General features: G+C 42.0%; 1 protein-coding gene, 1 non-coding gene and 1 pseudogene across 3 annotated transcripts in view; all 3 read right to left on the bottom strand.

The window, feature by feature from the left end:
• Window positions 1–27,722, bottom strand: part of GNB1 (G protein subunit beta 1) — a 91,194-nt gene that overhangs the window by 53,421 nt on the left and 10,051 nt on the right. The window lies entirely within an intron of this gene.
• LOC142456423 (aldo-keto reductase family 1 member A1 pseudogene) lies at window positions 16,268–17,328 on the bottom strand (annotated as a pseudogene).
• Window positions 20,302–20,408, bottom strand: LOC142438194 (U6 spliceosomal RNA). The gene has a single exon (XR_012782620.1). It is a non-coding gene; the product is annotated as a U6 spliceosomal RNA (small nuclear RNA).

Here is a 27,722-nt window from a genome sequence, read left to right on the forward strand (position 1 = left end):
TCTTATACTGTCCGATGTCTCCCTTCACCCACTTTTCTGTTGTCCGTCCCCCAGGGAGAGGGTTAGATGTAGATTATTCTGATCAGTTCTCCTTTTCTCCTCTCCTGGTATTGCTAATCTCATTATTGGTCCTGAGGAGTTTATCTGTCCTGGATTCCCTGTATTTCCAGCTCTTATTTGTACCAGTGGATATCCACTGGTCTAGCCGGATTTGTAAGGTAGAATTGGAATCACAATAGTGGGGGGGGGGGGACATTAAAGAACGAGAGAAAAGTTGTTTCGCACCCCAATTGCCTCGTCTCCTCCCCACAACCCTTCTGTAAAGGGGATGTCCAGTTGCCTACAGATGGTTTTTGGTCTCCACTCCACACTCCCCCTCATTCACAATGATTTTTTTGTTTTTTGATACCTGATCCCTTTGACACCTCATGATCACACAGGCTAGTGTGCTTCTTCCATGTGGGCCTTGTTTCTTCTCAGGTACATGACCAGTTGTTGTTTATCTTCAAGCCTTTAATATCCTAGATGGTCTATCTTTTGATAGCAGGGCACCATCAGCTTTCTTCACCACATTTGGTTATGCACCCATTTATCTTCAGTGATTGTGTCGGGAAGGTGAGCATCACGGGATGTCAGTTTAATAGAACAAAATGTTCTTGCATTGTCCATCTGCTACTTTAATACTAAACCTATAAATATATGCACATAGATCTATTTCCCCGTCATCATATATAAACATATTTACATATGTACATGCCTGTATTTAGAACTCTATAAATGCCCTTTGCCTTCTAGTTTTTTCCTCTTGTCCCACTATCATGCTCAGCCTTCATTTGGGTTTCATTTATTCCTATCAGTTACACTGTCCTTGGTCAAGCCCTACCAGGCCTCCTACACCCTCCTCACCGTTGATTTTGGATCACTTGTTGTTCCCTTGTCCCTGGGTTTGTTAACACCCACTTCTCTTCTCCTTCCTCCCCCCTCCCATGTCCCTCTGGAACAATCGGTCCCAGTTTTCTCCTCCAGATTGTTTATCCCGCCTATCCTATCTAGATACACCTGGCACAATGATTAAAGACTCATCTGCTTAACTAGAGGTCAGTGGCTTGAACCCACCAGTGGCTGAGGGAGAAGAGCCCTATCCATTCCTATAAAAATGACAGCCTAGAAACACCATGGAGCAATTCTACTAGGGCATCCTTCAACAGCAGCCACAGCAGTCTGAGGGAAAAGGCACAGAAGAAACACATGATGCATTACAGATTCTACCCAAGAAGTGCACAGTCGCTGGGGGACTGTTTGTCTTTCATGGTACTGCTGGATGGGTTTGAGTTTGAACCACCAAATTTTAGAGGTCAGCAGCAAGTGAAAATTATTACTGTAACTTACAAAGTTGCGCCACCTAGGTACTTCTTCTGTGTAACAGATGGTGTCTCCATGAATTAGAATTAACACCAGGGACAGTTTTATTCTTGAAGAGGCCACAGTTTCAGATCCTGAAGCTGGTTGCAGGAGTCTAATGGATAGTGTGTTACAAGTTAGACTGCTAACTGCAAGGTCAACTGTCAGCCAAACTGCAAAGTCAACTGTCAGCTACACCACAAGAGAAAAATGAGGCTTTCTCCTTCCATAGAGTTACACCCTTGGAAACCCACAGGAGTAGAAGTTCTATCCTATCCCATAATTGTGAGTTGGAATCGGCTCAATGGCATTAAGTCTGACTGACTAGGGCAACCATTCCTCACAGGGACAGCTGGGGCAGGAAGGCCCGGAGGTAAGAACACTGCTCTCATGTTGAGTGAGGGCTGTAAGACTATAGAGTAGTGTGAATGCATGCAGAATGCATCCTTTTCTACTTAATCTTCTTAGAAAGCAATCTACTGGAGAAGTTAGGAGTTCATGGAAGAGAGACAGGAATTTTAAGAAAAAAAAGTTTATAATAAAAGCCCATTTTTAAAAAATAAATAAAGGCCCATTTTAATCAAAACTTGAAATATTTTTTAAAATATTCAGAAATGGCCTGTGTGACCACGAGCTGTCGAAGGGATCAGGTATCAAGCATCAAGGAACAAAAAATCATATCATTGAAAATGTGGCTGAGTACAGAGTGGAGACTCAAAGCCCAAGAGCAGCCAACCGGACACCCTTTGCTGAGGGGTTGTGGGGAGGAGGTGAACCAGTCAGGGTGCAGGGTAGCAACGATGAAACATATAACTTTCCTCTAGGTCTTAAATACTTCCTCCCCCCCCCCACTATCATGATCCCAATTCTACCTTGCAAATCTGGCTAGACCAGAGGATGTACATTGGTACAGATAGCAACTGGAAACACAGGGAATCCAGGACAGAGGACTCCTCCAGAACCAGTGATGAGAGTAGCGATGCCTGGAGGGTGGAGGGAATGTGGGGTAGAAAGGGGGAACTGATTACAGGAATCTACATATAGCCTCCTTCCTTGGGGAGGGACAGCAGAGAAGAGGGCAGGGGGAGACGTCAGACAGTATAATATATGACAAAATAATAATATATGAATGATGAAGAATTAATGAGGTAGGGGGAATAGGAAGGGAGGAGGAAAATGAGCAGCAGATATTAAGGGCTCAAGTAGAAGGCAAACATTTTGAGAATGATGATGGCAACAAATGTACATATGTTCTTGACACAATGGATATATGTAAGGATTGTGATAAGAACTGTACTAGCCCCCAATAAAATTAATTATTTTAAAATCAGAAAAGTAAACAAAGGCAAAGACTACTCCCATAACCAAAACGGTATTTTCAGCCCATCGTTTTCTTGCCAGGTGGCAGTCCATCCATTATTCCAAGAACTCAATTCTGCCAGCCCGTCTTCTGTATGATGTTCTGCCTATAAATACCTGATTTTCATTTTTACCTAAAGGTTCCTGAGCACAGAGCCCTGTTAACAATGCAATTCTGAGATTCAAATGTGCTTTAGAATAAAAAGCAAAGATAAAAAATAACCCTTAGTTAATGAGGCTAATCACACAGAAATGGTTAATATTTCTTCAGAACGTCCTTGGTCCCAGGCATTACATTATAAGGATTTTCAATGCTAATAGTTACTTTTTTCTTCTTCCTTTTAAAAAGTGTATTTTAGCAAATGCTTGGTGAAGATGAAGAGATAGGTAAGCCTTCCAGCCTCCTTGAGACTTGATCACACCATCGGTGCCTCAGATCTGGGTGACACCAAGCCGCCACTGCTTATGAGGTTTATATACCCAGACTTCGGTTTTTAATAAGTGCATAATTCCACAGATAAATGTTCAATACTGGAAATGTTCACTAACAAGTATTAAAATAACACCAGATCCAGGACAACTCTGGATCATTTCAGGGAAACCACGAAGAAAAGTATGATTCATGGAAATTTTTAAAAGCAAAAGACAGTAATCAAGCCCTCACATGGCTTATGCAGGCAGCCCTGCCTCTCAGGCCTCCCAAAGGGGCCTCAAGCAGAAGGTAGCAAGCAGAGGAGCAGGTGAACTCCAGCCAGGGCCAGACATAACCACGACATCCTTCAAATACTGATCTGTGAAATCTTCCTGATACCTTGCCTTTATTTAGATACTGAGAGGTCAAACTTGCTGAGCATCCATTCATTCAGCAATTCCTTTTCAGTCCCTACAACGTGCCAGAGACTTCCTGGTACGCACTCACGTGTTAACTCAATGGCTGATGGTTTGAACTCAATGGCAGCTCTGCAGAGGACAAAGATGTGGCAATTTGCTTCAGGAGAAATGGGCAAAGCCTCAGAAATCCTATCCTGGGCCACAACGAGCCAGGATCAGCTCAAGGCAGTGGGTTTGGTTTTTCATTTGGGATTTATGGCTGATATGCCAAGGTGATGCAGATGGGTAAATGCTCTCTACTAGTGGAAAGACTAGCTATTCTAACCCACCCACTCAAAGAGGACTTGATGACAGTCCTGGTGTCTGCTTTAGAAAGGTTGCAGCCTCAGTTCTATTCTGCACACACTGGGTTCAACACAAATCAAAATCAACTAGATGACAATGAGATTCAGGCAGAGCTCTTCTCTCATCTGGAAAGAATGACCAGACAGGCAGACATGGAGCAGATCCCTTCAGCTGCAGGGCAGACTTCTCTTGGAGAGTCAGGGAACAAGGGGACTTCTGTGCAGACCTCCCTGTACAGAGTCAAGCATAGTGGTGAACTTGGAGTCACTCTTAGTGGCCATGTTCTTAGCCAAGGTGACCCATAGCCAAGGTAGTACATTCTTGTTTCCTTTTTGTTGAGTTCTTTAACGCCTTAGGGTAGATTTCTCAAAACTAAATTACTGTTGAAGGCTAGTAACTTTTCAAAGACTTTTCAAAAAATTAACTGCTGGCCCCTAAGCCTATGTGTGGACTGTAGAATTGCTCAATTAGCTATACTAATGAATTTCTTTGTACAAGTACAGTCTGATGTGCCAAGAGATTCTATGTACCAAATACTAGTATTTATATGGGAATGATTTCCTTTGCACCAGCTGAATGGGGAAATATACAGGCCCTCTAATACTTATCAGCAAAGGGAATCCAAAACCCTAGCCACACAGATTTAAAAAGTGTTACTTCTCACTTCTGACAGATTCTCTAGTAGAAAGATGTTTCCAACAGGATTGTGAAATGGCAATATTGAAATTAATGATAAGTCTATATTCATAATCTTAACCACACAATGATAAAAATAAAGACCAACCAAAGCTGCTTTCTTCGAAATAGAAACTAGGGCTATTGATGCAGTACATATGGGTAAGTGGGGGAGAAGAGGCATGTTCCCTGAAGACGGTCTGAAAATCTCCCCTGAATTTGAACACAGTACTCTATATAACCAGCAGGGAAGGGAGAGGCAGAAGGGAGAAGGTGGGAGGGTATGCTCTAAGGAAAAAGGACCATTTAAAACTTCTGAAATAAGGGCTATTATGGAGTCTTGAGTGGCACAATAAACAGCTGCTAATTGAAAGGCTGGCAGTCTGAACCCACTCACAGACTCCACTGCATAAAAGACCCAGCAATCTGCACCCCTAAAGATAAATGCCTAGATAACTCCATAGGATGGTTATACTCTGCCAGGAAGTCACTATGAGTCCATATAGAATCAACGGCACTTAAGAAAAAAGCTGTAAGCAAGATAAATTTCTGTTCTCTAAAAGTTATCCACTTGTGGTTATTTCTGTTACAACACCACTAGGAGACTTCCTAGGGGCTATGTATTTAATTTTTTTTATTTATTTTACTGGGGGCTTGTACAACTCTTATCACAATCCATACATCATCCATCCACTGTGTCAGGCACATTTGTACATTTGTTGCCATTATCATTCTGAAAACATTTGTTTGCTACTTGAGCCCTTGCTATCAGCTTCTCTCTTTTTTTTTCTCCACCTGCCTCGCTCCTGCCAGACTCCAGGATTCCAAGGTGCTCCTTGGCCCATATGCTGCCTTGACCTCCTGCCCAACGCTTCCCTGGTTACCCCCAGCACCCCACGCTTCCCTGGTTACCCCACAGCTCCCCCACTTCCCCCGCCAACCCCGCCACCCTCACCCATCCCACCCACCACCCCCCACCAGTACCCTCACCTCTTAATTTTTTACAAAACATCCATATCACCTTCAAAATACTCTCCATTACACTTAATACATTTGTCAAATCTGTGATTCCATTCTTGGAAACATTTTTAAAATTCATCTGTTGGGATGGCTGACAGCACCTCCCTTGTTTTTTGTTCCTTCACGTCCCTCTTCATTAGCAGAAACAAAAAGAAGTCACAAGGAGCGAGGTCAGATGAGTAAAGTGCATGGGGCAAGAGAAGCATGCTGTTTTTTGCCAAAAACTGGCACATTGAGACAGCTGCATGAGCAGGAGCATTGTCATGGTGGCAAACCAGTCCCTCCTCTGCCACAACTCGGGCCTTTTTAGTCACACAGTTACACCATCTTTGCAGAACCTCTAAATAGAAAGCTTGATTAACAGTCTGATCTGGTTGAATGAACTCCAAATGCACTATGAGTCAACATTTTTGTTCTTTCAGGAAGTTGATGGACATCCAGAACGAAGTTTGTCATCAATAGTTATTTCACCTTTTTTGAAACAAGAAAATCACTTGTACACTTGAGTTTTTCCCATAGCGCTGCCCTTGAAAGCCGTGTTCAACATCACAACAGTTTCTGCGGCATTTTTCCCAAGCAGGAAACAAAATTTTACAGTTGCACACTGTTCTCTTAAATCGACCATCACAAAAAAAGAGGTTTGAGTGCTTTTACGAAAAAATTTCACTGTGACTAGAGAGAGCCTTCCCAGGCTCCTGCCTATCAGGAAAAATGTGTATTACAAAAGCTCTGCCCAGTAGAGCTTTTTCCCACTTTTTTTGAGGGTGGGGGTGAGGGGTGCCCCCTCATATTGATAACAAGAACCTAAGCCAGGGAATCAATTCTGACTCATACCAACTTATTCAGGGTTTCTGAAGCTGTTAAGTTTTTATGGGACTGGATAGCCTCATCTTTCTCCTGTGGCGCAGCCTGTGGGTTTAAACCACCAACCTTGCAGTAGCCCAATGCCTAGCCCACACCACCACCTTTAATAGCCAGCAAATACCACAGTTTCACAGTCAGAGCTAAAGCAGCACCTCTCTCATTTGTGTTCCTAAGCATCCCAGGTAGTCCTTTCCCTTTTAGTCTTCGGGTCCTATTCCTATTCCCTCCTACTACATTGCACGCTGACTACGCCTCGCCTTAATCACTGCTGTGGACACAGTTTTGTGAAGGAGAGGAGTCTATTTTGCTTCCAGACCATCTTTTCTAAGAGCTACCCCTACTCTTCTTGGTCTACATGCATGGTCTTTGGATAGCCCACTGGTTCCGGGCACTATGTTTACTTACACAACCCTGTCTTCCCACCACCCACTCTCCCCAATCATAGCTGACCAGACCAGAGTAAGGGCTCAACTCAAACAAACCCAAGCAGACTCTGCCCTTCTATAATGTGGAACTCCCACCTGTGGCATTAATTTAGATGTTGTGGCTGGTTATCCTCTGTCTCATGAAATGGGCTTCAGAGAAGAGCAAAGTGATGCCCTATTTTCTTGAGTTGTTTCCTTGATCCAGTCCCTGCCTATCTTTCTCTACATTCCAATCCTCATAATGAATTCTCCTTTGGTTAATCTAGAACCTCAGTTGATTTCTATTTCTTGCGACCAAATAACTTTTAAAATTATCTTTATACTTTCAAGTAACTACATCAGCAGCCAAGTACAAAGCAACCATTCACTCAGTGCTTGCCAAATAAATGAAGGATTTCATTTTCAGGCTTTACTAAGGCCAGTGAGCAAGGGCTCCTAAACTCCCACCTCACTTTCCAAGTGGTCATCTTCACTTCTCATTTCCCATCCTCAGTCTTCCTCTTGATTTACAGCAGCAACATCCAACACCCTATCACTGCCTTTCTTCTGGAAACCCTTTTTGATGACTGGATTATGAGACACCATTATGTGTGTGTGTGTGTGTGTGTGTGTATGTGTGCATGTATGGTATGTATTTCTTTTCTACCTTTATTAGTCCTGGAATTCTCAAAACTGCACATCACTACCACTTTGGGCTCGATCCCCTAATTCTGCTCACAGGCCTTTCAGACTGCACACATCTGAAGTGAAACTCAGTACCACACCTTTCCAGTTCTGCCTTGAGTGCGCCACAGGTCTACTAATTGTTCCATCACCGTTCCCAATCCATCTCCCAAGGACATCTCTCAGCATTCTTGCTTCTCCCTCCCTACCTTTCCTGTACTTCATCCCCACTGCCACCAGTTCCCCACCATCTTGCCTAACCTAGCACTAACTTGCTGCCCTACTACTCCTGCAATCCACCTCATACACCTGCCTGATTTATGTTTCGGATGGACAGCTCTGACATTGTGCCTTTGTGTCTCTCCACTCAGTATTCAACAACTCCTCCTCCAGAAGTAAAGTATTTCTAGCCTAGCCTAATTTAAAACTCTTCAGGGATTGTACTACAATTTACCTTACCAATTGCATTTAGTTAGCAAATAAAAATGGCAGCCAGTAAGACTGATCACTTCCTTCTACCTTTATTAACTGTGACAAACAAAGCAGAGCTAGAAACCAGGTAGCTGGTTTCAGAAAGAATCTCAGGAGTCTCTGGGAACAAGAAGCGAGTTCAGGCCGGATCTAGTTAAGTAAGGTTTCGTTTCTAGAAATAACTGGGGCACCATTTTCTCCTTCCAAAACCAACTCTGCAATGCCTGGAAGTTGTCAAACATCTCCATTTCTAAATTCCTTTATATATGCTGGTGAATTTTTTAATTCTACGGTATTTCTGGTTAAGCAAAATTTTAATAGAGCAGTTCTTACATGACAAAATATTTAGGATGTGCAACAAAACATCCAGTTCCTTAAGTGAGTGGATGCTCACACTGGCTATTCATCATGCAACCTTTTGTAAGCTGAAGAGTCCCAGTTCTCTTCTCCAAAGATTCTGCTTCATTCTGTCTGGGAAGTGCCTTGCATGTTATCCCTTGTACCCCAACACCAAGGGGCTAGTGCTCAGCCAGAATTAGACCAATTCCCTGGCCACATTATTAAGCAGAAGTCTAAAAACATACCTATTTTTGCCTTGAATAGAAATATCTCTGAAAGTAAATATCCACCCTTTGCTAGTCAAGAAAAAGAATATACCCGTATCTCTAAAATTTCTCAGCTCAAGATGAGTATATTTTCTACAAAAGCTATAAAACATAGAAGGTTATTTGTGAGTTTGAAATGTTTCTACAACACACATTCCAAATCATCATTTGTGATCAGACTGGAAACCATAATAAGGGAAATTATGTCTTTAGGTCGCTAGAATTACCTCAGATTATTTACTTATACTTGGGTAGCCCAGTTGACTTCCATATTGAATATGCAGTCATTGTTAGACAAACTTTAGTGGGCCTATTCTGGTGACCAAGGAGCGCCGATGGCAAAGTGATTACAGGGCATAGATGCTAAGCAAATGTCAGACATTAAGCCTGGAAGAAGACTCATTAATAACCTCTCTTACTGACTGTTGTCATCTTGGCTCAGGCCAGCATATCCTACAATTCTGTATCTCAACCACCGTCAAATGCCGGCCCTTATTTGCCATGAATTTCTGGCCCTTTTTTGCCTCTGCAACTGCTCATCCTTCACTGCTCTGGGGTCCAGTGACCTTTCCAGTCCTCTCGTACTGATAAGGAAGCAGGGAGTCACATGAGCAGCTGGGCCTAGGGGAAGAGGGGGTTTCCTTGAAAAGGGAACCCAGGAAGGCCAACCAGGGTCTCACCTTTAATATAGTACAGAATTCTGAACTCTCTAAGTTACATAAGCATTTTTATCTTCATTCGGGCACCATTTTAACTAGTTGAAGTGGTGAGTCATAAAGTATCATACAGAAAATTTAAAAATATCTATAATGTAAAAATATAGTTCTGAGAACTATACGGCTAACAAATATGAGGCCCTAAAAATTAGCAAAGGCAATTGCGGGGTCTGACCCCTCCGTGTATTTGTCTCAAGTCGTATTCCTGAACACCATTTACTGCTGCAAGCACAAGAGGGAGAGCAATGGCAGAATCCCCAAGCACCCAGGAAAGGACCTCACTTGCTATTTTAATAAATCACTTACAGTTTTCAGTTCACCTGTCACATCTGTCAGGAAAAACTATAGATAGGCAGTTTTCCAAAAGCCTGTATTTTAAGTACACCTTTTCTAGATGATGAATTCGTTATTTCCATAAAAGCCATGTAAGGAGTGTTGAGGAGACTCCTGTAGTGGAAGTCTACCAGTTTTTGCTGCCTACCCCCCATACTCCCCTCCAGTTACAGGCAGCACTGCAACCACAGATGCCAGCTCCCTCTGACAGATACTTCCAGTGGGCAGGCAGGACCAGGAGCACATAAATACCCAAGGTCTGCGTGGCCAATTAGGTACATACTTATGAGCCACTGAAACTTCAGCTCTAAACTGTCTGATGAGATACCCTGGAGAACACAGTAAGCTCACAGGGACACCACCACAGATAGCTTTAAGTTGACAAAAACAACACCAAATGAACTACCTACCGGCCTGAGTTGCGTTTTCAGCAGCAGGTGGCGCTGCATACTCTTGAGTGACATCATCTTTACCAAGCTGGGATGCAGTGTTGGCTTTGACTAGAGCCAAGACAAGGTAGCAGAGTTCAATCTGATTTGGAGGTTTAAGAAGCTATACAATCCATTAGCTAATAAAACCAAACTCACTGCCTCATACCGAGTCTATTCTGATTCACAGTGATGCTACAGAGCAGGGTACTTATGCCCCTGTGGGTTTCCAAGACCATTACTCGTTATGGAAACAGAAAGTCATTTCTGTCCCCCAGAGAAGTTACTGGTGGTTTCAAACTGCTGATCTTGTGATTAGGGACACTGAAAATCCTTCCTGAGATATAAAAGATGATCTGAATTAAAAGAAGGTTTTGTTGTGTCCTTTAAGACTCAAAACTAGGTCTAAACGGGTTGATCAGGTCAACAGAGGCTAACCAGCAAGGGGTGGGAGGGTTGGAGAAAAGATGGAACGAACAGGAAGGTAAAGAGGCAGAGCAAGGCTGAGAAGTAGTCCCCCCAAAGCCCACCACCACCACCACTACCAACTCGGTTTAAAAGAACCTTACTTATCTCTCTGCAGTACACTGAGGCTGAAAATTAGACAAAGGACTATAAATTTTTCACAAAACTGACTTCCTAATCTCTGTGTTCTACCAACAAAACCCAGCAGGAACTCAGTAACTGCTTATTGAAAGGAACCTTCCCATAGTAAGGATTAACAATGCAGCATTGAGGATGGGTGTCCCACAGAGACATTAGATCTTCAGAGGAGTGGGAGGCAGGCTGGGAAGGTGCAGGAAAGGGAACAAACCACCAGAGTTAGAGCCCCTGGCTGGTGAAGAACAGAGTTTAGAAACCAAGGCCAAACCAGTAGGGACTCAGATGCCAGTTTGAGAGATTTCTCTACATAATACACAAAGAAACATTCACCCAAAAAGCGCTAAGGCACCACACTGTGGTCTCCTGCTAGAGATGAGAACTTGAATCTAATCACGAGGAAAGGAAACTCAGAGATGAAAACGGAGGGGCTTTTTACAAGATAACTGGCGTGTACTTTTTTAAATGTCAAGGGAAAGAAAGGTTGTTTCTGATTAAAGGAGACTAGACAAGGCATCTAAATGCTTGTGACCTTGGAATGACTAGATCCTGGGTTGGGAGAAACAGCTGAAAAGAACATCATGGGAACAATGAACCAAATGTGGATTAGAAAATACCTTGGCACCAGCATTAAATGTATTCTTTTGGTAACTAAAGTTAAAAAAAAACTGTTCTCAAAAAATACCATGGGGGGGGAGATAAAAAATTTTTAAATACCAAGGAAGTACTTAATGGCAAAGGGAAAAAAATGAATGTGAACTGTATCTGCATTCGACAAGCACATGTAGAATAAACCAGAAGACAGAGGAGCATTCTCTGCTGCCCATTTGCCCCTCAGTGGTTTGAAGCCCCAGTGCACGACTTTCTCCCAGAAAGTTGAGTGTGAAGGGCTAGAAGCTTGGGGGAGGAAACAATTAGGAGGCAATACTCTAAATGAGAAGTGGTTCACCCATTAACTTCTCAAATTCTGTGAGGCACATACTCATTTCCCATGTTAACGACCCAGTGGTGTAAAGCACTTCATTTTTATGGAAGTAAAACTAACAAGCCTGGCAGAACCTGGTGAGGCAGAGGCCATCTCAGGGGACTATACCAGAACTACCCCTCTGAGATTTGGAGAAAGAATGGGGAGAAGGAATGTGGCACATGGCCGGGTGGCAGGCAGTCAAGCCCACCCAATTTCCAAGCCCCAGACACAAAGGGGGCAGATAAGCCCCACAATTCCAAGCATATGTGTTGGGTTTAGCCCAGCTACAGATGCAATTCATGGCAAAGGCTCTTGGCAATAGGGTGTCCTGAGCACTACTTCAAGGCATCCCTGTCCAGCACTCAGTAGATGCTGGTAGCACCCCTTACTTCTGGTACCCAAACTCTGTCCAGGCACTGCTAAATGTTTCCCAAGGGCATAAAACCTCCCCTTTGAGATACTCAGTCACTGTCCTGCTACGGTTTTTCACTTTCAGAAAATGAAAGCTGTTCAGATGTGTGGGCTGAGCAGTGATGGCTTGCAGGTAGAAAAATTGAGAGCCGTAGAGAAACAAAAATAAAATAATTGAGAAATACACAACCATGAAAATTGGGTAATGAAGTATGGCCAACCTAAGTAAAACTCGGGTGTAATGTGACTGATTTTACAACTCCATCCACAGCTTGGCATGTGTCAGGCACATATATAGGAACAAGGTCGAGGAAAACAAGAGAGCAGATATGCTATTTCCTGTGGGAGGTGTGCTGAACAGTAATTCAAAGAGGAGGTTTGGAAACAGAAAGACAGGTTTGGCTCCCAGCTCTGTGACTTCAGGTTAATTTCCTGACAAGACTTTCCTCTGTTGGTGTGTTGGTACAGGATACCAGGTTTACCCAGTGATTAGAGCCGTTTTTGTGGAAGGACAGACAGCCTCAGTTATGACTACTCAACTCTCCTCCTGTGGTTGTGAAAGCAACCACAAACAGGTAAGTGAATGAGTGTGGCCATTTATTAATAAAACTTTATTTATGGATGTTGAACTCAAAATTTCATCTAGCGTTCTTTTTTTAGTTTAGAATTTCATGTAACTTTCACATAGCACTAAACTTTCCCTTTTGATTCTGCTTTGAGGCCATTTAAAAATATCACTAGCGATTGTTAGCTTGTAGACTGTACAAAAAGAAATGGCAGGCTATAGCTTGCCAGCCTCTGGCTTGGCCTGATCCACAGCGCTAGTTGGCAGAGAGCAGCGAGCATTACCGCGAGAGCAGCGTGAGCTATACTAGCTTCCAACCAGTGACAGCTCCCAGATACAAGCTTTGTTTTTTTGCTACCATTACTGCTCTCGCTGACTGGCTTCATGGAGAAAATTAAATTGGCATCAACAATACACACTTCACACATACGAGCACTCCTATGCTCCCAGAAATGAATTTTTGACTCTTTAAATCATACTATGTAATTTTGCTAATCAACTTTGAACAGTCATTGTTTCACAATTTACACGTGAAGTAAAATTTGTTAACCAAATTACGTAAAATCTATATGTTAATTAATCTACAGATGTTATATTTAGCTGAAAATCTTCCAATGCATTCTTTTGTTCTCTATGAGGTATTTGCTTTTGACTCAACTGTCTAAAATTCACTAGGACTGAATTTCACTTGGCTGCCTTGTTATCTCTATACAGAATTACTGAAGAGTGAGACTAGCATTACTAAAAAGTACTTATTATAAACTTCCAGGCTGCAGTTGCATTGTGATGTCCACACATACACATAGTCTAGAAAGGTTATAGAATAAAACATTAGTGTATGATGACATGGAGAGGGAGGAAAAATCACTAGAGAGAAGACACCTTTAACATGGGTGAAAGGAGAGGCAATGAGGGAGAAGTCATCACAACTAACCACACCGAAGAGTGGCTGAGAGGAACACAAGAGGAAAAGCCAACAATGGTAAAATACTGTCACACACTCACAAATCCTAGAATAGGGACAACAATCACTTATGATATACACAAGCTGAATAGCTATGGAATGACTAAGGGAGAAAAATCATCAGTACATAGAGGTTTGGTAGAGGATCTTGCTCCATAGTATTTTGTATATGCTCCAAAAATATCCCTACAATCAAGGAGGTACTCCCCAAAAATGAAATCCCCCAACACACACACCTTTCTCCAAAGCTATATATTTCAATTTTTTTAAACAAAATAATCTTATCACCTTATAAACACTCTCCATTACACTTAATACATTTGTCAAATCTGCAATTTCATTCTTGGAAACATTTTTCAAACTCATCTGTTTGGATGGCTAACAGCACCTTCCTCATTTTTACTTCACCTCTTTTATAAATCGCTGTCCTTTCATGCCCCTCTTGATTCATGGAAACAAACAGAAGTCCCACAGAGCTAGGTCAGGTGAGTCAGGTGTGTGGGAGAAGGCATGCTGTTTTTTGCCAAAAACTGTCACACTGAGATAGCTGCATGAGCCGGTGCATTGCCATGGTGGCAAAACCAGCCCCCTCGTCTGTCACAAATCGAGTCTCTTTCGTTGCACATTTTACACATCTTTTCAGAACCTCTAAATAGAAACCATGATTAACGATCTGACTTGGTGGAACAAACTCCATATGTACTATCTCTCTCACATTAAAAAAAAAAACAAAAAAACAAGCATCATCTTGATCTTTTATTTCACTTGAGCTTTTGGGGGGTGAGGTGACGATGGTGTCTTCCACTGTCTCGTCACCAGTAATGACCTTGGAAAAAAGTCTGGTTCACTTTTGGAGCTGTTCTTTCAAAGTATAAAAATGAGGTTCGAGAGAAACTGCTTTCTGGAAAATATTCACCATGACCAGAGAGAACCTTCCCAGGTGTCGTCTCTGGGTGCACTAACTCAGAGCAAGTTGCTCAATGCCGCCTGGGGCGGGGGCAGGGAGAACATGTACTATGGAAGGCCTGCACAGCAGAGCTTTTTTCCATTTGGGGGGGGGGGACAAACCCCTCATAAATGCATATATACACATACTTATTTCATATATATGAAATAGTACAGGTCCAAGTGATGAAAACTACTTTCCCATAAAGATTACAGTATAACCAAATACTTTGAGGGACTTTGAATCTCTGGGCTTGGGGGCTTAGGATGACAGTCTCAGAGACATTTAGGTGAACTGGCTTAACACAGATAGTCCACAAAGACAATGTTCTACCTCCCACTTTCGTTAAGTTGTGACCGGGTCTTAAAAGCTGAAGAGCAGACATCTAAGATACAATTATTGATCTCTCCTTGTTGGAGCAAAGAAAAGTGAAGAAAATCAAACAATCAAAACATCTTAATGCAAAGGTCTAATGAACCATATACAAACCACAGCCTCCACGATCCTAAGACCAAAAGCTCTAGACAATGCCTGCCTACACTACCAATTGCTCTGAAAGGGAACACAGTAGAAAGATGTGGAAAAGAATTCAGAACCAAACTTACTGTCTGGCAGAGACTGGTGGAATCCCAAAGACCATGGATCTTGTTATTGTTGTTAGGTGTCATCCAGTTGGTTCTGACCCATAGCAACCCTGTAAACAACAAAATTAAACACTGCCCAGTCCTGAGACATCTTTACAACTGTCTGGTCCTATGTCTGAGCCCATCGTTGCAGCCACTTTGTTAATCCATCTCCTCGAAGGCCTTCCTCTTTTTTGCTGCCCATCTAATTTACCAAGCATGACGCCCTCCAGGGACTGGTCTCTCTCCTGACATGGCCAAAGTATGTAAGATGAAGTCTCAACATCCTTGCCTCTAAGAAGCACTCTGACAGTACTTATTCCAAAAAAGATGTTTGTCTTTTTGGCAATCTGTGGTACTTTGTGTATTTTGCTCCAGCACAATTCCAATGCATTGATTCTTCTTCTGTCTCCTTTACTCAAGGTCCAATTTTCACGTGCACATTAGCCATGGGAAATGCCATGGTTTGGATCAGGTACACCTTAGTCCTGAAAGTAACACTTGTTTTTCAATACTCTAAACAGGTCTTGTACAGCAGTTTTCCCTTAGGCAACTCATTTTTGTTATCAAAAATCGTTGACCTCAACCTCTGCTCCATTTATCATGTTACCTATTGGCTCAGTTGCGAGGATTTGGGTCTTCTTTACCATGGAGTTGAAATCCATACTGAGAGCTGCAATCCTTGATCTTCATCACCAAGTGTTTCAAGTCTTCCTCACTATCAGGCAGCAAAATTGTCATCTGCATACCAAAGGCTGTTAATAAGCTGTTCTCCCATCCTGATCTCACATTTTTTCTTCCTAGAATCCAGCTTCTCTGATGATTTGCTCAGCATATGGAGAAAGGATACAACCCTGATGCACACATTTACTGATTTTAAAACGTGCACTTGCTGAAACATTTCAACTGGTATCCCATCAGTTCCTGGAGCTTTGTTTTGGGCTAATACTTACTGTGAAGTTTCAGCTTCTTCCTTCAGCATCATTGGCTCTTTTTCTTTTTTTTTTTTTCTTTTGACTCTCCAATAGCTTTAACAACCCCCCTTTCTGGAGATGTCAGAACTCCATAGCTGGAGAGCCAGAAGAGACGCCAGGAAGCTGTGGCTTCAGTACGGGTCATTAAAAGGGTACAAAGGATGCCCTGCTTCATCTCTTCTGAGCTGAAAGTGAACTCAAAGACCCTGGATGTTCTCAAGGATTCGGGAAGGAGTGATACTCTTGGGAATGCAGATCACTTTCCACTGGACCTGCCACCTGAGCAAGATCCGAGCTGGAGACCAGCCATACTTTTTAGCCAGTGCCAGGACGACGGGCTCCTCCAGCAAGACGGGCTCATTCGGATCCCGCCATGCACGGTCAGAGGAGCCCAAAGAGCTGTAAGCAGTCACTTCCAGACCACATGCATGGCAGTGAGCAATCAGCTCTTTCTGAGCCAGGTATGGATGACATTCCACCTGCAGGACAGCAGGACGCACTGAGGCCACGCTGAGCACATCATCAATCTGCCGGCTGCTGAAGTTGGACAGGCCAAGTGCCCGCACCAGCCCCTTGGCCACCAGTGTCTCCAGAACCTTCCAGGTCTCTTTGTGGTGGGTGGAGTCATAGTGCATAGTTTCATCGGCATTCTTAGGAAAAGGATTATCTCCCTGCTCAAAAGCACATGGCCAGTGTATCAGTTACAGGTCCAAATACTCCAGTTGGAGGTCAGCCAGTGTCTTCTGAAGGGCAGGCTCTACATCCTCAGGATGGTGATTGGTGTTCCACAGCTTGGATGTCACAAACAGCTCCTCCCGCAGCATTGCCTTGCCTGGTCCCACACACTCATTGCCATAGATGGCAGCACAGTCAGCAGCATCGGTCCTTGTTTCTATACTACAGATACTACCTCCTGTGATGCTGGCATGTGGACGAGTGCTTCTGGTTGAGTGACTGTGTATTCTTTCCGTCTTCTTTTGGTGCTTCCTGTATTGTTCGGTATTTTGCCCATAAAAGCTATCAAGATTGCAACTCAAGGCTTCAACTTTTCCTTCAGTTCTTTCAGTTTTTAAGATACACTGATTGTACAAAGACTTAAGAATTACAAAAACAAAAGGGAAGAACACAAAGCCTTTGTACATTTCATTGTTAACATTTGGCTTTGTCTTCTTGGGCTGCCCTTTGAAATTTTCTACTTAACTTTGATGTCATCATTTTTCCCGTTTACTTTAACTCCTCCATGATTCAGCTATGAGCAAGTTTCATATGGGCCTTTCAAAACTGGAAGCAAACCCACCCAAGAGATCACCTTATAGCCAAGTATTAATAGACAGGTTTGTTAAGTGAACAGTAACACCTATAAGGAATGTGCTCCTCAACCAACCAACCAACCATATGAAACCAAAGAATAGTGTTTGCCCACAACCAAATGTCAGAAGTCAAGAAATGGCAGAAAGATGAATGAATGAACGCTGAGTCCAAGGAGAAGTAGTAAGACTCCTGTGGCATTGAGGATTGATTACAACTAGTACCTCAAAATAAAATGTGCATAAATTGTCGAATGAGAAGCTAATTTGTTCTGTAAAATTTTACCCAAACCACAATGTAATGTTCAAATTCTTGAAATACTTTATTTTAAAGTCAAATTTAAACTAAAAATTTTAAGATTTCTATAATATGCTCACTGCAACAACACTAACTTTTAATATATGCAAACATAATTTGATTGTTTCTTCAAAATTATATAATTCTTTCCCAATTTCAATTCTGATAAATTTTTCAAAAACCAAAAAACATTATTTGTATTTTTATCTTTATATTATTATTATTTTATTATTATATTATAATTATTTTTTTTGTTTCTGTCAAGTTTTCCAGTTTGTGAAGAACAGAAAGAGTAGATGTTTAGATGCATAGAAATAATAACTGATGCAACTGTTAATAGGGAAGGCGGGGGTGGAGGGTCCTAGACAGGGACGGTGAGGGGTTGGAGGTAGCAAACAATGTATGTAGAAGGGGGTAGGGAGCACTAGACTGCGATCACACAGACTCATTTTAAAAGCTATTTAGCCATGGGGGGTGGGATGTTCTAAAATTGATTGGGGTAATGATTGTATATAATTCTTCATATTACTGAACTATTGGATTGTAGGATATGTTTGCTATGTGCTTAGAAAACTGTAAAATAAAAAGAATGAGAAAGAAATGTTAATACAAGGTCCTTTTCTCATACCTAGCCTCTAGAGATAACATCTTATTTTAACATGAGTGAAGAAGGCTCTATTTCTTGCAGACTTCATTTGATAAGAGGCTCAAACGCTATGATAAAAAATTCACAGATGATAAATTTTCCCTGAACTACACACATTCTGAACTTCCTTTTTGCCCCGGACTGCACTGCACTGTGGTCAGAAACGGTCTTATGTTTCTTAACAGCTGTAAAGTAAGCTAGTTCATGAGTGTACCCTAATACAATCAATTCCCTATTGATGAACTCTTTAACATACTCATTATCTCACAAATACTTGCGAGGTACTGTGTTCCAAGCACTGTCACCAATGAAGAGAGAATACAAAGCGCCCTGCCCTTGAAGAACATATACTCTCATTACTGTTGACAATGTTTGCTTTTATAGCAAAAACTCTAGCTGGGATTTCTAGCAGAGACTGCTTTAATATTTTGTTTTTATAAAGTAACATTGCATAAGTATTTTCTTATTTTTTTCCTTTGCATAAATTCCTAAAAATAGAATTGCTGGAAGAATTTATTTTGAAAATATTCCTTTTATGGCAAGGCTATTAACTCTTTAGCGTATGTAAAAGGGGCCTCAAAGTTTGTTGAAAACTTGCATTAACTTTCTTTCTATTAAATTTTCAACAAACTTTTTGAAGCCCCTTTATATTCTTAGTATTTTCTCCAATTTGATTACCTCTTAACCTCAGAGTTCAAGGGACCTTCAGAAGCTGTCTTTTGCTGTAGGATGTCCTACATAGTTAAGTAGTCAACCTATCCATTTTTGTTTGGTGAATAGCCATGGTGTCAGATTAAGAAACCCCTTCCCCAATATTCCACTATCTCCCCATTGTGTCTTTATTTTTACATTTAAATTATTAATCCGCCCACAATCTACATGTTGTGGATTGAAGAGTTTGCAATTTTCCCCCAATAGATGGCCAGTTGATCCAACCTTTATATTTACTCCCAATTAATGAAAAATGGTGAGCTCATCATGAACTAAATTCCCATAAATATATGGATCAGTGTCTAGACTACTTTGTCCACTTACTTCTCCATGATGGTATTTCAAAAATATATTAATCTTTAAAATATATATTAAATATTTTAAATAAGTTGAGTTTATCCTCTCCTGTCTTTTGTTTACAGCTGACTCCTCTCAAACACTTATTTCTACAAATTAGGTGACATCTTTCAAATACTCAAGCATATGCATTTAAGAATACTGCATTCAAACTCAAAATTGGAATTGGTTTATTTGCCTAAAAACTACTCAAAATTGGCAGGGGTGGGGTAGGGTGGCACGGAATATAAAGTATTTATTCCCCAAATCCACTTTGATCCCTGCACCAGTAAAACTCATCCACTACTCCTTTTTCTTACTACCTTAAGACCCCTTCACTTAAATTACTGACTTCTATACTAACACTAAAAACAGAATTCCAGAGAAAGCAACCAACCATTTTATTTCAATGAAACACTCAGGTCAAAGAGTTTAATTACTGGCATGGACCATGGCCCAAACTCCGCCTTCTGCCTCTTCCTCATTGTCTCTGAAGGAAAGCTGAGGTCAAAGAAAAGAGGCTGGGCAATACAGGTGCACCTGAGTGGGGGCTCCTCTCATTGTTCCTTCCCCCAAAGGAGGCTCACTGGGCTCCAGTACATGGATAAACAGCCAGGTAAGCCCGGAGATTGTAGTGAGAGGAATACTCATCTAATCACAGTTGTCCATTGAGTAGCTGGCTGGTTCCTCCTTCCTGTTCTTCTTCCAGATGACCCAATTAACTCAAACTCCTCTGCCTCAAGAATGTCTACAATTTTATTCATATGGACAAAACCTCAGAGCTTCTTATATTCAATTTATCAATGACTACTTCTTTTTTAATATGGAATGCTTCATGAATTTGCGTGTCATCCTTGCGCAGGGGCCATGCTAATCTTCTCTATATCGTTCCAATTTTAGTATATGTGCTGCCGAAGTGAGCATTATCAATGAATACTTAACATTAATCTATACTTACTTGTAACTCTACTTTATTACAGGTCTTTAAAAAACAAAGACAAAAAAACAAAAACAATCTTGTTTTATTGGCAATCAAATCCTTGCCCACTCCAGATCAAAGGCAGCTTTCTTAAGCTCATCTCCTCCTTTCCAACCTAATGTTCTGAATATGTATAAACTTACTGTCATGAGGGCTACTGAAATTACAACAAGGTGTTTAGTGTCTGCTGAGAGCCAACTGGTTCAACCCATCTCTCAAAGTTGGGGTATAAGAATGTAAACTGATGTTTAACCTCACAGGAGTTCATGAAGATGGGGCTGTCGCCCCATGTCCACTTTTAGCTTACTCGCTCTACTGCAGAGAGCAGTATACTGATTATAACAAACAGTAAAGTCAGGACACCAGCTGAAGATCACGAGACTATTAATTCTATCCGAATGGCTGGCATCTAACATGAGCCAGGTCTGTGTAACAAGGTAGATAAGAACCTTTACTAACCTTCCTACAGCACCTAGCTTTTTATTACCTCTCTCTGTTTCCTTCACTACATTATTCCTATTGACTTAAAGCACACTAACATCATGTGAGTCATAGGCTGGCAATATCAGCAGGGTCTGGGGGCTCTTTGGAAAAGCCTCAGGCACCACAGAAAATTGACTCAAAATCTGCATTTCAGTCATTAAAAAACAGTCTGAGAGTGGACACGAGGTACCCTTTATCCCTGGAACTGAACTTACCCTCAGAGATCAACTTTCAGCCAACAATAAAATCCTCTGCTGTTGAGTTGATTCTGATTTACAGGGACCCATAGACAGGGTAACTGCTCCATACGGTTTCCAAGACTGTCAATCTTTACAAGAGTGGGCAGTGTCATCTTTCTCCCAAGGAGTGACTGGTGGGTTTGAGCCAACAAGCCCGCTGTTAGTCCAATCTTGGATACAATGCACCACCTTCGTGCCTTGACAAACAATAGGCATAACGGAAGTAACACCAGGGAACAAAGGTAAAATCAACCATTAAAATGGCAGCATCCGCCCAAAAGCAGAGCTCAGAAGGCAGGAAGAGACAGGAAAGAACAAAGGGAAACCAGAAACTCAGGGGGGAAATAGTGCTGTTACACTGAGGACGCCAACTAATATCATGAGACATAAGGCATATAAATTGTTGAATGGGGAGCTAATTTGCTTTGTAAACTTTGGCTCAAACTACGATTAAAACAAACATTTTTTTTAAAACCCTGCATCTTAACCAGCCAGATCCCCAGGAGTTTCACAGGCTCTGCCAAGTCTGAAGGCACACCATACAAATGTATGGTCTAGAATCTCATCCAAAATAGTGCTCTCACATGCCCCCAACATCTGAACCTTCTCCCTACCCAGCTCCATGGTAAACTGGGCACCTTATTTATCTCAACAGATGCTTACACTTCAGTTCATCTCAATCTGGCTTTCACCCTCACACTGTCACTCAAAAGCCTATCCCCTAGAACTTGCACTGCAGTCCCTTCGGTCCAAAGAGCCCTAGACCTTATGGCAGAGTTGCCCCTCTTTGACCACTAAAAGCTGGGCCTTCCATCCTCTCCTCTTACTTCTTCCCACACACAGTGGCAGGATCCATTCTCAAAAGTCTGAGTATTTCTTATTTTATGTCTTATTTGTCTCGTTTGTTTAAAACCAGCTTGTGCAGGAGAAAGACGATGCTTTCTACCCCCATAAATAGTCTCAGAAACTCACAGGGGCAGTTCTACCCTGTCCTATAGGGGCGCTATGAGTCCCAATCCACTTGATGGCAGTAAGTAGTGAGTGAGTGTGTGCCACAAAGAATTTCAGTTAGTTTCCACTGTACTTCTCCTTTTATAAACACTTAGACAAGTTCATTTTTATTATGTCCCCCCTTTTATTTGTGGAATGTAACACAAAGAGAAATATATTAGAGGTAATTAGACAGCCTATCTTGTATCCCATAACACCCTGAGACTAAGTATTTCTGATGACTTCCAGGACAATCAACTACAAATCACACTTTTGCATATTTCAAACTACAAATGTTATTTCATTTAAGTGTAACTTTAGATCCCAAACACTTGGGAATCATCTAGGATGCCTGCCTTGCTCTTGTCCCCTACATCTAGTCAGTCCATCAGCAAACTTGTTGGCTCTATGTCTGAAATCTATGAATCCAATAATTTCTTTCCATTTCCACAGCCTCTATCCTTGGTCAAGGAGTCCTGGTGGCCTAACAGGCTACAAATTGAGCTGTGAGCCACATGGGTAGCGGTTTAAACCCACCACCCATGGCCCCCAGGAAGAAAGATGAGGCTGTCTGCTCGTAAAGATTTAATCTCCGAAACCCCCAGGGGCAGTTCTACTCTGTCCTATAGTCTTGCTATGAATCAGAACTGACTCCGTGGTACTGAGTTTCATCCATAGCCATATAATTAACTGTCCACACCTGGCCACTTGTAGAAATAAATGCAGCACTCACCACCTAGAACTAAGCCTCAGCAGGTTATTAACAGATTGTCCAGGGCCAACTAGGCCCGGGCCCCACCTATAAGATAATGTGATCAAGGCCTTGTCTTTGCCTCCAGTCTGACTTCTGCACTTTGCTCCTGGTGTACTGCCTCTCCCACCTCAGAGTCTTTGCAATCAAACTTTTTCTACACCATAAGCCCTAAACTTTTCACTGACTTGTCTGTCTTACCCTTCAGCTGCCAACTGCTGGAAAGGCCTCCCCCACTAAGCCTAAACCAGAGGGGTTCTCTCTCCTAGTAGTTAGAGCATTATAACATTCAAAATCAGATTATTCTAATTTATTGTCTCCCCCAAAGAATGAGATTTTAGGCCATTTCCCAGTATTCCTAGTACTGTGCTCATATTTAAAGTACTTGATACATAGTTGCTAGATAAATTTGTTGAAATAAACTGACTGCCTTTAAGGCAGAGGTTCTTAACCTGTGGATTGTGACCCCTTTTGGGGATCAAATGACCCATTCACAGGGGTTGTCCGACTCTTAACAGTAGCAAAATTACAGTTATGAAATAACAATGAAAATAATTTTATGGTTGTGGGGGTCACCACATGAGGAACTGTATTAAAGGGGCATGGCATTAGGAAGGTTGAGTGAGAACCACTGCTTTAAGGAGTTCTTTCTTAAAATCCATTCCACAGGAGCCTTTTCATTAACTGGACATCCTAAAACAAGTGATCTTAAAGATCACTAATTTTATATAAAGGGCTTGTGTTGGTAGGAAATGACTCTGCAACTTCTCCTACCTGGGCTGGGCCTTATACCTTGCTTTGACTATAGAATACTATAGAAGTTCCTTTGTGTGACTGCTAACATGACCTCAGGAAGCCTGGCAACTTCTGCTCCTGCCTTTTGGAACCCAGCGTCCAGGTGAGTTGAAGCTAGCCAGGTAGAAGTTCCACATGGAAGACTGAGACACGTTGGCTAAGAGTCCAAAGCAGTCGACGACTGTGGGCTTCACTTCCTATGACCTACCTGTCAACTGACTGCAAATGCACCACACAGAGAAGAGCTATTCCAGCTAAGCCTTGCCCACATTCACAATCCATTGGTAATTGTAATCAAATAGTTATTCTCATAAGTCAGAGTTATGGAGTAGTTACACAGAAATTGATAACCAATAAGGCATGGCAAATGTTTATTTTTGTAACTGCAAGGTACAGAGGTTTAAATCAGGATTTCTCAGTCTTAGTACTACTGATATTTTTGCCCAGACAAGCCTTGATCCTGTGCATTGTTAAAATGCTCATTAGCATTCTGGGCTTCTACCTATGAAACCGCAATAAACACACACTCCCATCCCTATTGTGACAAAGAAAACAAGCTCTAGACAAGCAACATTGAAGACAAAACAGAAGAACATGACTATCTGCCTGAAGGTGGCTTGGTGCCTCCACAGAATTCACTCTTCCTGGCTCATTCTTGTGTGCCGACCTCCTTACTAATTTCTAGCTAGGATGAAACAGGTTCTTTCCCTTCCTCAGTGAGGAAAGACAGTTAGTGAGATGGACATTGGGAGGAGCATCTACCTACCCCTGTGAAAATTATAAGCAAGGAGGTCACACTTGGGCTCCCCACAAATGAGAGGCAAAGCAGCAATGCTGCATGTCTCCATGGCAACTAAGATCTCACCTAAGGAATGACTGCAGAGAGATGGGGCCCTCAGGAGCCACTGACTTATTAAACTACTTCCATGTAAATTCAACTATAAAATATAATTCTATAACAGACGATTCTTTTAAATTCATATAAATGTCATTTGGCAACCCTCCCTTGCAATATTTATCCAATACCTTAATACCTAACCTTAAACGTGTAAGAGATGATGTGAATTTTGAGAAGATTTCTTGTTTCCCAGCCTATTACCCCCACTTAACCTGGAAATTCTTCCCCAACACTTTCAAAATTCCACTAGTGACAATTCAAATCCCCAGTCTAGAACTGTACAATACAGAAGTTTACTAGCCGGAGACGTCTTTAAACTTAAGTAGGAACAAGAGAAGATGAGTTCCTAAAAGGTTGCCCTGAGGTTAACAAGGTTTGATCACCCGATTTATAACATTAATTTCTATTTAGTATTTATTTTGGGGGGCCAGGAAGTTAAATTTAGTGATGGGGATACATCTGGTGGGTCAAAGACGTTCATGAATGCAGGGCCTGCCACTTGTCAAAGGAGCCACAACTAGAGAAGTATTTAACTCCACAACCATCTGGAGTGACTCGCTTCTCAGCCACCATATCTTCAAACTCATCAGCATTAAACCTGGTAAAGCCCCACTTCTTGGAGATGTGGGAGTTTCTGGGGCCCAGGGGAACTTGAACTTAGGCCTGTGTGGGCCTCAATCATAATATGCATCTTGTTTTGCAGTTCAGTGTGGAGGGCATGATGACCCAAACCACAGTACCCTGGGGTTTTCCAAAGGCACCGTGGATCCCCACCTGGTGCTTTTTAGCCTCAGCACAGGACAATATCATGTTGATGTGGGTGAGACGTTGAAGGGATGAAGCTGCACATGATGTGAAAGTCATCTTTGCCTCAACTTTTCACCATGGACACATTGACACAAACACGGCCGCCTCCATGGCTTGACAAGAGCTGCTCATGTGCATCTAACACCATGAGGCCACAGAATGGGAAATCATCCACCATTGCCTTCTTCCAACATAGGTCAAAGATTTCGAATCTTGGCATTAGACACACAACTTAAATGGGGCTTGTTCAGTAACACTGAGCAGAACAGTAGCCTGTGGCAACACCAAGATCTTCGTGGTATGCCAAAGGAAAAGTGCGACTTCTCAACTTTAAAAGAATTCCTATTTCAAAGCTCCTTGTCCATCAAAGAAACGTTCTTAAGGACAGCACACTACTGAGCAATTTGGCATCTTCTTGAATATTACAGGTTTTAAATGAGGGAAAATTTACTTGGGTCATTAAAAAAAATTTACTCGGGTCAATTTCCACATTTTAAAAAATATAAAAAGGAGATGTTTGTTGATCACAAAAAGCACATTTTAAATGCCTTCCCAAATAATGTTAAGTACTTTCATCCTACCAATTCCTAGAGAAAGCTCTTCCCTTTTCTTCTCAGGAATCCCTAGGTGATACAAATGGTTAATGTGTTCAGCAGCTAACCAAAAAGTTGGGAGGTTCTAGTCCAGCCAGAAGTACCTCAGAAGAAAGACCTGGTGGTCTACTTCGGGGGGGGGGGGGGAGAGAATCAGTCACTGGAAAATCCTATGAAGCACAGTTATACTCTGACATGCAGGAGAGTCACTAGAGTCAGAATTGACTCAATGTCATGTTCTCTTCTCATTTAACTGCAGGTAGAGCATCTGCCCCCAAACACATAAGCAGTGGTTAGGTATCCCAATAACCCTCCTTCCTATTTACAGGAAAATGACCCCAAAGTCCAGGTCCTCCTGGTGTGGTTCAAAAGTCACCGTTTCCAACCTGACTAGTTAAAGGGAGGGAGAGAGAGTAATTATAGTTTGTGGTCATGCCACGAATGAAACACTGAGAGCTGGTCCAGAACATCAAGGGAAATCTAGAGCACTGACCTAGAAAAGCCTCTTTGAGGAGGTGACACTCAAACTAAATAAATCCACAAGAATCAAGGGCCTAGCAGGGGAAAATAGAGGAACGAGGCTGAGAGGTAGATAGGTGGATGAATGTGTCTGGAGATCAGGAGCATCCAATGGGTCAGAAAATGGCCTTTCAAATGGATGGGGATGGATATGACCACCTAGGGAGAGTCCAAAAAAGGACTCAACTCTGAGAAAGCCCAAAGAACTGGAATCACATCAACTGGTAAGGGAGGCTGTGATCTGGAAGGAAACTGAAAAGAACAAAGAGGCAGAAAGAGCATGAGGAGCCTGTGACATCTCAGAAGGTGAAAGAAGTGAGTGTTTCAATGAGGTGGCCGTGTCAACTAAATTAAATGCCACTGTAGCAGACTATGCTAAGAACAAAAAGGAAGCCCCCTCAATGTTCTTCTCACATGGCAAGCAATGGAGAAGATATGTTCATGTAAAAAGAGGAGAAATGAGATGGAGAAATGGTCAAGTGGCTTTCCTATCCCCTGGCTCAACCATTATCCCAAAGCCTAGCTCTATCCCTGAACTCTGGGTTTATACTGTACACTAGACTCTACAGTCTTCCGAATCCATGTAGCAAACTTACCATTTCTATGTAAGCTATCTCTTACTGGACACATGGAGTCAGGAGTGAAAGAATGAAACATCAGACACCATTTCAGAATCAAGTAGACGCAGCCCTGAAGACCTTAATACACCAGCAACGATGAGGAAAAGCCCCATCCATCAGCTTGGAACACTTCAGAAATGAGAAGGCAAAGTTAGGAGAAGGAACTTCTGGGAGGAGTCAAACATCCTAAGTAGCAGTGGAAACTAACTTTCTATTTGCACCATTTCATTTAACCCTTACAATAAGCCTGAGATGGGAAAACTGAGGTTGAAATAAGGAACTTGCTGCAGGCTTCAGAAACCAAGATACTTAGCATCTGGGACATGATAGATTGATGGGGGTGGGGTGGGCATTATGTAGTTATTCATCATGTTTCAAGGATAAATGGCCATTAGAAATATTTTAACACAGAGAAAGATCAGAATTTAAGAGCCCATATATACAATATAATTCCCCAGTCTGGGAAAGAACAATTTCTACACACATGCCTGAGAAGTACACAAGACCAGAAAATATATCATAATCTTGTTATTCTTCCCCCTCCTTGTGTAATTTCTTAATTGG

Source organism: Tenrec ecaudatus, chromosome 1 (genome assembly GCF_050624435.1).
Source record: "Tenrec ecaudatus isolate mTenEca1 chromosome 1, mTenEca1.hap1, whole genome shotgun sequence".
NCBI classification, from domain to species: Eukaryota; Metazoa; Chordata; class Mammalia; order Afrosoricida; family Tenrecidae; genus Tenrec; species Tenrec ecaudatus.